This window comes from Alexandromys fortis, unplaced genomic scaffold (genome assembly GCF_014885135.2).
Source record: "Alexandromys fortis isolate MF-2015 unplaced genomic scaffold, M_Fortis_MF-2015_v1.1 scaffold_5, whole genome shotgun sequence".
Classification (NCBI taxonomy): Eukaryota; Metazoa; Chordata; class Mammalia; order Rodentia; family Cricetidae; genus Alexandromys; species Alexandromys fortis.
In genome coordinates, this window is record NW_026067924.1 from 28,482,988 (window position 1) to 28,492,997 (window position 10,010).

The 10,010-nt window shown below is 39.5% G+C and overlaps 1 long non-coding RNA gene across 1 annotated transcript in view; it reads left to right on the forward strand.

Moving 5' to 3' along the window:
- Positions 1–7,322, forward strand: part of LOC126501580 (uncharacterized) — a 20,861-nt gene extending 13,539 nt beyond the window's left edge. Inside the window, exon 3 of the long non-coding RNA XR_007591717.1 lies at positions 7,055–7,322. This is a non-coding gene — a long non-coding RNA (uncharacterized lncRNA). The remainder of the gene's footprint in view (positions 1–7,054) is intronic.
- Positions 7,323–10,010: the final 2,688 nt, after the last annotated feature.

Consider the following 10,010-nt stretch of genomic DNA (forward strand, 5'->3'; position numbering starts at 1 on the left):
CCATTGTTCTTGAGGTCTCAGTAGTCCTCATTGTCCACTATGTTCAGTGAGACCTGTTTTAACCCAGGCTTTTTCAGACCCAGGCCAGCTGGCTTTGGTGAGTTCCCAATAGAACATCCCCATTGTCTCAGTGTGTGGGTGCACCCCTCGCGGTCCTGAGTTCCTTGCTCGTGCTCCCTCTCCTTCTGCTTCTGATTTGGACCTTGAGATTTCAGTCCGGTGCTCCTATGTGGGTCTCTGTCTCTGTCTCCTTTCACCTAGACTAAGGGGTAGGACTTTCCCCTAAGTAACAGATTCCCAAGGGGAAGCCTGATGTACCAGGTTATCTATGTTCTTCCACAGCTTTATCCATAGAAAATTAGCATTGTTTTTTATCTGCCTAACTCCTTTGTCTCTTAGTTAGATTTTGAATTTGCATAGAGAGAAGAGGGTACTGTTCACCAAACCCCAGTCAGTAAAAGTTGGAGCTTACCGGTTCAGCAAACTGACTTGCTTGCAAGCCCCAGAAATGTTCCAATTTGTACCTTCCAGTTTTGAATTATAGACATGCCCAAACACACCTAGATTTTTAACATGTGTGCTGAAGACCCAACTCGTGTCCTTATGAAGCAACGCAAGCACTTTACCATTCAAGCTATCTCTCCAATGCCCCATCTTTGCTTTTGCTCCAGTACATGTGTGATTTCCATAATCAACACAAAAGAGGCAAAAAATATCTGTAAGAATGAAGTGATTATTTTAAAGAAAAACTATACAATAAATTTAAAACAATGACCACATTTAACCCTGGAAGTTGACTGCTGTTACATGAACACTTTGCTTCTCATTGCACAATGCTCCCTAAACAAAATATACACTGAACTATCAATCATGTGAGCCAGGATGACCAGGTGGAAGAATAAGCTTTTAAACGTATTCTTAAATTCATAATCTTCAGCTGAGAAATAATCCACATTTTTGTGTGTCCCTAAAATGATTTGCATAATCCACCTTTTTAAACTACTGTAAATATGCATTTGCATGATAAAGTAATATTCAACTATAATGTCAACTCATACATTTCCATGAAGAATGTCTTCTTTCTTAAAAAAATTACACACTACTTAAACAAAGGAAATTTACATAATTTCTACTTCTTGTTTGTGCATTTTAACTTAATCAAGTGTATTTATTCTGAAATATAATCAGCTGATGACATACAAAAAACATAATCATTTATTGAGCAAAAAATGCATATATTTATTTCACATCTTCAGCAATGTCCTCGATTTGGTAGCTCTGAGCATTTCTTCTAAGAGGAAAGCACTTGTCCTTTGTTAAAGGTCAGACTCAAAAGTTGTGTATCATTGAGTCTTCTTTTTTTTAAAGATTCTTACTTATATTTGTATGTGTTCTTATGTGCATGTACATGAATATACATGCATGAATGCATTTGTATGACCATGTGTGTATGTGTGTGTGTGCGTGCACATGTACATGTGTGGTGTGTGTGTGTGTGTAAGTGTGTTTGTGATGGTACATAAGAAGTTCACAAGAGGGTTCTGGATTCCCTGAAACTGAAATAACAGATAGTTGTGAGCTAACTGACATGAGTTCTGGGAACTGAACTCTGGTCCTCTGCAGAGTACTAAGCATTCTTTATTATAATTATTATTATTATTTTTACATACCAATCATAGTTCCCCCTCCAATCCATTCTCTTGCTCCCTCTCCCGCCCCACCTCCTCCTTCACCAGTATCTATTCATCAGAGAGGGTAAGGCCTCACATGGGGAATCAATTAAGCCTGACAAATCTTGTTGAGGCAGGACCAAGGCCCTCCCCCCATGCATCAAGGCTGAGCAAAGTACACCACTAGAGGGAATGGGCTCCAAAAGGCCAGTTAATGCACCAGGGATAAATCCTGATCCTACTACCAGGGGTCTCACAAATAGACCTAGCCACACAACTGTCATCCATATTCAGAAGACCTAGTTTGGTCCCATGCAGGCTCCCTAGTTGTCAGTCCAGACTCCATGAGCTCCCACAAGCTCATGTCAGCTGTCTCTGTGGGTTTCTCCATCATGACCTTGACCCCGCCCCCTACTCATATAATCCCTCCTTCCTTTCTTCGACTAGACTCCAGGAGTTCAACCCAGTGCTTGACTGTGAATCTCTACATCCAGTCACTAGATGAAGATTCTATGATGACAATTAGGGTATTCACCAATCTGATTTCAGGGGAAGGTTGATTCAGGTACTCACTAAACATTCTTAACCACTCAACCATCTCCCCAACTCCTATAATACTGTTTATGTTTCTAGCATTATTATTGATATCATTATGAATCAAGGGATAACTCAGGACAGCCGCTAGTAAGAAAGCTGTTGAAATAAGACTAGTGCCCAAAGGATTATGTCATCATGCCTTTTGTGGTTAGTTAAAAAAAAGGAAAAGAAAGAAAGAAAACTTCTTCTGTTAAAGCAGAAATCACATGAAGGCAGCATGAAGGAATGATTACATTATAAGTGGTTGGGGATAAGGCTTACTTGAAAGAGTGCTTGTTTAGCATGCTCAAAGTCCTGCTTTTGAGACCACAAAGACTGGATGTGGTATTTCACTCCTCGGACTCCAGTACTCAATAGGTAGAAGCCAAAAGAGCAGAAATGTCAGGCCATTATGGGCAACAGAAAATTTGAAGCCAACTGGCGGTACATGAAACCTTGTCTCAAAAATTCATCCGTTCAGTCATTAAATATGTAAACATGGAAATACAGGCTGCAACTACAAGAGAGGACCAAGAGGTGAGGGATCACCCATCCCAGTAGGGCACATTTATAATTGTTTTCTTCTGGGTTAGGATAATCAAGTCTCTCTGTTGTATGACCATTGGGTTCTGGTGTTACCATGTTGCTTTCTAGATTGTTGAATGAATTCTTGCATTGTTGTCTACCCATCTTTCCTTCAATTGGTGCCAGCAGTGTCTTTGCCTCTTGGTCCAATCCTTGAAGTGACCATGTCATTGTGAACTGTTCTTAGTCTGCTCTGTACTATCGCTGTCTGTGTCTCAGGGAGCCACTGAGGTCTCTCTCGGCCTGCTTTCTTGGTCCACTCTCTTGGACTGCTATCTTGGTTCACTCTTTTCTTCCACTCTGTGCAGTTGGAGCCCGTGTTTCAGAGTTACTCTATTGGTTCTCTTTGAGTAGTTGCAGTCTTTGTTCCAGAGTTCCTTTGAGGTCGAGGGAGATAGGAGGGCTTGGGGGCAGAGTGAGACTTGTAGATTACAGGGTTCAATCGATGGGAAGATTTTGGAGCAGCCTACCTGCAGGAAACTTGCCTGCTGGTTGGCGAGAGAAGCTGAGGCAGATGGGGGAGGGGCCTGGTGTTTTGCCCTGGTATAGAGGGCTTAGAGAGTGGGGTGCCCCGCTGGGTGGGTGATCCCTCAACTCTTGGTCTTCTTTGTGCAGTTGTATATTGTGATTCAGACTTCCTCTGAGGTCACAGGGTATAGGAGGGCTTGGGGGCAGAGCTGTACTTGTAGCTTACAGGGTTCAATCGATGGAATGGGAGTCTTGGAGTAGTCTACCTGCAGGAAGCTTGCCTGCTGTCTGGCCAGAGAAGCTGAGGCAGGTGGGAAAGGGGTTTTGCTCCAGGTATGGAGGGTCTAAGAAAAAAAAAAAANAAAAAAAAAAAAAAAAAAAAACGGGTGTAGCTATCCTAATATCTAGTAAAATAGACTTCAAACTAAAATCAATCAGAAGAGATGGACAAGTACAATTTATACTCATCACAGGAAAAGTTCATGAAGATGAAGTTTCGATCTTGAACATCTATGCCCCAAATACAAGAGCACCGACATATGTAAAAGAAACATTACTAAAGCTTAAATCGCACACCAAACCCCATACACTAATAGTAGGAGACTTCAACACCCCACCCTCCACACTGACAAACAAGTTCTGGTTTCTTTCTCCTCCGTGACATGTATTGAGACAGTTAACAAGTCAGCTACCAAAGGGGAAGGCCGATCCACAAACCCAAGCAAGGAGAGTTATCTACTCTCTCCCAGTCCCTTAAGTATTGAGTGGAACAGAGGGAAACTGAACAATAGGCATTCACCTGGGTCATGCACATGAACATATAATTTATTGTTAATCTGAAAATGCATTTAGAATGAAACCATAAACCAGAACAATTGCATCCAGGGACTGTTCCAGATATACTAGCATGTGTTGATTAGGATCACATGACGGGATGAGGGCAGGGGAGGCAAAGTTCATTGTTAAATTGCTGCAGGTCAGTGCATGGTTTCTGATAGCAAAGTGCCTGGGGAACAGCTAGAGTCACTCAGCTAAGGATATAGGGTTCTGCATATCAGAATCAACTTTATTATGATAAACAAGCAATAGGATTCATCTGGAAGTTTACACCTGCGACAAGAAATGAGCTTATATTTTTCTAATAGAGGGTGCTTAGCTTCGTTTATGTTGGGGTCTCCACCTTCAAACTCTATTTATTGTTAGTTCCTGCTGTCTTCTGGACTATCACTGGCTCACTTCTTTGGACAGCATAAAAGAAATGTGGCAAAAGAGATTAAATGTTGTGTGTGTGTACTGAGTGGTTAGCAGATTTTCTTATGGCCTCGGTATTTTAGACAAAATTCCCGGTACTGGGGTATAGGTATTCCTTCCCTTATACGATCCAGTATAATTATAGCAGAACCTTACAGAACACTATGTGAGTGTTACAGAGCATGGTGTGTAGAGGACAGAAGAGAGAAACACAAATGAGACAGGAAAGATTCCACAAGAAGAGGTAGCTTCTGAGATGAGGGTCAGACAACATGAAGGACCCCACAGAATCAGAGGGCTACCAACCAACTCTGAGAATGCCGGGATCTCTGAGCTCAGTGATGATCAGGGTTCCTTCTATGGCTTGTTAGTAGAAAGTAGAAATGGAGTACCATGTTGAAGGGAATGCTGGCTGATACTGAAACCATTGAGGAAAATTGACAGTGTCAAAAGAGATCTTGGGAAGGCAGGGATGTTTCTAAGAGACTGCAGTGCATCAGTGGGACACCAGCGAAACAGAAATAGCTCCGAATTTAATGATTCAATGCCTCGTGCGCCTTTCAGGACACTGCAGAAAGGTTGGGGGGTGACACAACTCTCTGAAATACAGTAAGACAAGATCAGCTACCAAACTACAAAATTCACAAGTCTTGCTAAAAACAAAAAATATATAAATGGTATCATTAAAATAATAAAATGGTATCATCAAATCAAAGATAGCTTCCAGACAGGTAAGATTTCACATCCCCTACTACTATCTCAAATTTTCCCATGCTCACGCCCCTCTTCTGTTTAAAAGATTAGTTGAGATACCATCTCCAGCTTCAAGGAAGATGGGTATTTGGGTTGTGAGTGACATTTCTTTATTGTCTAAAATGAGCTATTTGCTCCATTCTTGTTTCTTAGTTGTTAATTCAGTATTCCATCACCAGTCAAAGCACTGGTTTACAAGAGTAATAGCACCTGTTTATCGATCGCATCCCCTGGTTCAGACAAACTGCATACATCATCATCAGTCTTCAAAACGGCCTCATTAACAGCATTTTACAGAAAAGCCCACCAAGACTAAATGGTTGCCATTGGTTATAGAAGTGGTATTGCTATAACGCTGGGTTTAAGCCAGATCTTCCCCTTTTGTAAAATCACTGCTTTCTCTGAAATTCAGGCAACCATAGACATATTGAAATGTAAAGTGTCATAACTTTGATTTTCAGTTTTGCTAATAAACCATGCAACAAACAGCTTAGAGGATGAATCACATTGGAGAAAGCTTGCTATTGCCCATTATAATGAGAATTTTTCAAAGATGTCATCTAAATTGACAGTGTACCTGTATTTACAGGTGAAAATATATCAAGATGAGTGGTTAGTCAACAAAAGACTTGACATTACATTTGTTACTAATTTTTTAAATAAATTGCCATAAATGTTAAGTTTTAAGTACATAGACAAATTTGCTCCAATACACTCAGTCTTTTGATTTACCAAATAAATCGCATTTCTTTCCAGTTATCTAGATACTTAAGGTCACTGCATTAATGAATTTGGGCTTGTTTTCACAATTTGATTTAATCATCTGACACTCCCCATTTTTATGGCAATCACAACAACAAGATGGATCATCTTCCAAGTTATATAGCTGTAGTGTCTCAAACTGTGAGAATTCTGACCAAATTATTAATGATTTTGCCAAATCTATTATTATAAATAAAAGTTCTAAACAAAACCCTCAAGCTAAATAATGCAATCCATTTTTGACAGGCTTCTTTTTAAGTGGCATGTATTCAATTTTTTAAGTATAGGGCCAGAAAAACACTGCCCACATAAGCCCGACCTGAGTTGCACACCCATGGGGGAAATGAAAAAGTCTAATGAAGGGGCCTACACTCTCATCTCTATACTTCTAAGGCAAGATGACAGGTGGAGACGGAGAATAAAATCTTCCAAAGCATGAAAATGGGAGTGTTTGGTGCAGTGGCATTGAAAAGCATGGGGTTTCCTGCTGTAAACATGGTAGGTGGTGAGAACCAACTCACAAAAGTTTTCCTCTGCCCTCCATACATGTACCGTGGCACAAATATGTAGGGGGGGGAGCAGAAATGGAGAAATGGAGGGAAAAAAGGATGAAGGGGGAGAGGGAGAGAGGAAAGAAAGGGAGATATTTAAAATAAATAAATCAAAATAAAAGTAAAAATCATCAGAAGACATCAAGAAGAAAGTAGAAACGCTAATTAGTATCCCCTCTCCTTCACTGCTAAAGGCCAAGAATATTGTATTATTTTGCTGGATGCTTCTCCAGCAAACTTTTTGGTAATAATTTTTAACTTTAAATAGATCATCATGTATAATGTTTCATTACATACTTCACTTCCCATATATTATGCACCAGGCTCCTGTCTCTGAACTGAGGAAGGGCACTCTCAGGAGAACCCTGCTCTGGGGCCAGGCATTTACGGTGCTTATATGAAAGCGACTCAGCCTCGCCTTTTATTCTAACTTTCTAGGACTCGGACCTTACATTGCAGAAGATGACCTTCTTGGACTCCTTGACTTCCAAGAGTGAACAAGGACATCTCATCATCTTGGTCAAAAGTGTCCCTACACCTGGCGTCTAGTCTAGAGATTCCTGCACATAGTATATTGCTTCTCATAGGGACAAAGTTCTTTTCCCAGAGCTCATTCACGTTGAGGGGCTCAAATCAGCCTGACTCCAAGAGATCTCATGCCCTCTTGGCCTCTGTGAACACCTTCACTCATGTGTACATATCAACAAACAAGCACACAGGCACAAAATTTAAAATAAATTATAGTTCTAAAATCAGCAGAATACTGATAAGGTATGTGGTCTTATCTTTTTTACTCAACCCATATAAATTAGTAATGACCAAAGGAGGCTATCTCATTTTGAAACGTTCCCTTAAAATATGGTTTCAATGTATTACACAGTATCTCATGCTAGCTTGAATTCAATTCCTTTTTTCTTTAAACCTAAGAAGCAAATAGGCCCAAATTCAAAAATACATGTACATGCCTTTTTCATGCTATGTGGGTATGAAAATATTATCCAAAAAGTATTACTAATACCGTGGAAGTCTTGAGCCTATATTTAAGGAAAGATTTACAGATGCCATCAAAATTATTAGATACACTAATAGCTTGCCGTGGTTTGAAATTAATATGTATATGTAATCAACAAGAACTGATTGAAGATTTATATTAGGAAATATAAGCAATAAAAAGGAATGTAATCACACAGTTTAGTTGGATTATTCAAATTCCACATATTCTAAAAAATTCTTACTAAACATTTTGGGCCAACCTAAATTCCCACATTCATTCTTTGCATATGTGTCTTTCTGTGTTTTGGTCTACTCTGTCTCTCTCTCTCTCTCTGTGTATCTCTCTCTGTGTGTCTCTCTCTGTCTCTCTCTCTCCATCACATTTGGAGTACTTCTATAAGGAAAGGGAGAGAATTATCCTTTGGGTTGATTTTGAATAAGCATATTCCTATGTGTTAGCATGACCATATGCATTCCATGGTGTGTACCTGGAGGTCCAATGACAGTCCTGACTGTCAGTCCTTACCTACCTTATTTGAGACAGGTTGTCTTGCGTGTCACTGTATCCACCAGGCCAGATAGCCCTTGAGAACCCAGATATTATCCTACTTCCACACAGGAGTGTCCGAACTACATAAGTGGGCTGCCTAGCACTGCTCTTATGTGGGTTCTGGGAGTTCAAGTTGAGTGCTTTACCTACTTAGCCATTTCTCCCATCCAGGAATAAGGTGTTAGTACTTGAATTTGAGAAGAGCACAAACATTCAGACGGCAGCATTTTCCCTGGGTCTCTGGACAATATGGTAAAAAGTCAGGTAATTTTCTGATTTGAAATGTTTATTTGATAACTGTTTGGCTTCCGAAAGGAAAGCATATCCTTACTTGATGGTTAGCTTCTGCCTTCCGTTTCCATGGTCTGAAAGGCTCTTACACTTAAGAGACAATCAATAAATTATGGTTGAGTTAAATTAAATTAAAATTTGCCGCTTCCCAGTTGTGTCATTGGGTTCTTTCAGCCATATTGGCATCTTTGCCATTATTTTTCTATCTCCTTATGAATAAAAACATTTCTTATGTGTTAGTCAAGAATGTTCCTCTTTTCCTCAGCTCAACCATGAAATCAAAAGCTTCTTTCCTGCCATTACTGAATCTCAATCATTCTACAAAATCAATTGCATGTGTCTGTTTTGCAGAAGACTTGACTGAGCAAGCAATTATAGTAGAATTATTTCTTAATGAAGAACAAACCCTTCTCTTGCTTTTTTAGTATTTTAGACTGTGAATATGGGAATTCTCTCTCAACAGCAACATTCATAAATATGTATGTTTTATTCATCAGTTTCTCTGTTCTTTTCAAATTTATTCTTGTTCGTTCCAAGTAATAGAGTTAACTTTTTAATTCTTTTCTTTGGAGAGCATGTATTTGTGCTTTTGTCTGAGAAGCATTCAACTTAACAGGCTTTAAAACTGGTGTGTCTGCGTATATCTACACATATATGTACATATTTGCATTTTTGTGCAAGACAAATGGGGAGGATTGCACAGCTCATTAAGCAGCTGGTTCAAGTTATAATGTGGGCCTCAAAGAAGCCCTCATGACAGGGGAGAAGCAGCAATTTGCTCCTGACGCACTTGAAAAACCGCAGTTTGGGCAAAGTTCACTCATTATGTTCTTTGTCCATTTTTCCAGAAACAGAAAAAGAAAGCGAAATCGTTCATGATCTGATGGTGATCATTAATGGTGATTTTAAGAACAAACAAAATAAAGTACGTAGAGCCTGCTGCCTTGTGTCTTTTTAAATATCCAGTCGGGGACCTGGAAATGTAAATAACTACATTTTATTAGTTCCAGGATGTGATATAAAAAGAATCATATTATGTTATAGGAGACACAGCTTCAGATGTTTATTTATTTATTTATTTATTTAGACAGGTTCTCATGTAGCCTAGGCTGACTTTGATTTTGTACTAAATCCTGATCAATACCTCTGTTTACAGAGTGCTGAAGTTACAGCATTTGACACCAAACTGAGTTTATACTTTAGATTTTGAAAGATTTTGTACTTTGGATTTATACTGGCATGGCATTCATTAAGCCCTGGGTTCAATCTCTAGAGTATAAAATTTTGCTAGTAATTTTCAATATAAAGGACAGAAAGAAGTACTGGGGTGGGAGAAAGGGGAAAATGGGTGTGTATACAAAGGCCAGGAGAAGGATTATTGCAATAATCAGACCCTTTCGGACCTAATTGTGGCGGCTAGTACAAAAGCTTACATGTGTGATCCTTTGATAAAAGTTCTAAAACTAAGTGCACACATATTCTCTCTCCACACTTACACACACAGAGAGAGAGAGAGAGAGAGAGAGAGAGAGAGAGAGAGAGAGAGAGAGAGAGAGAGAG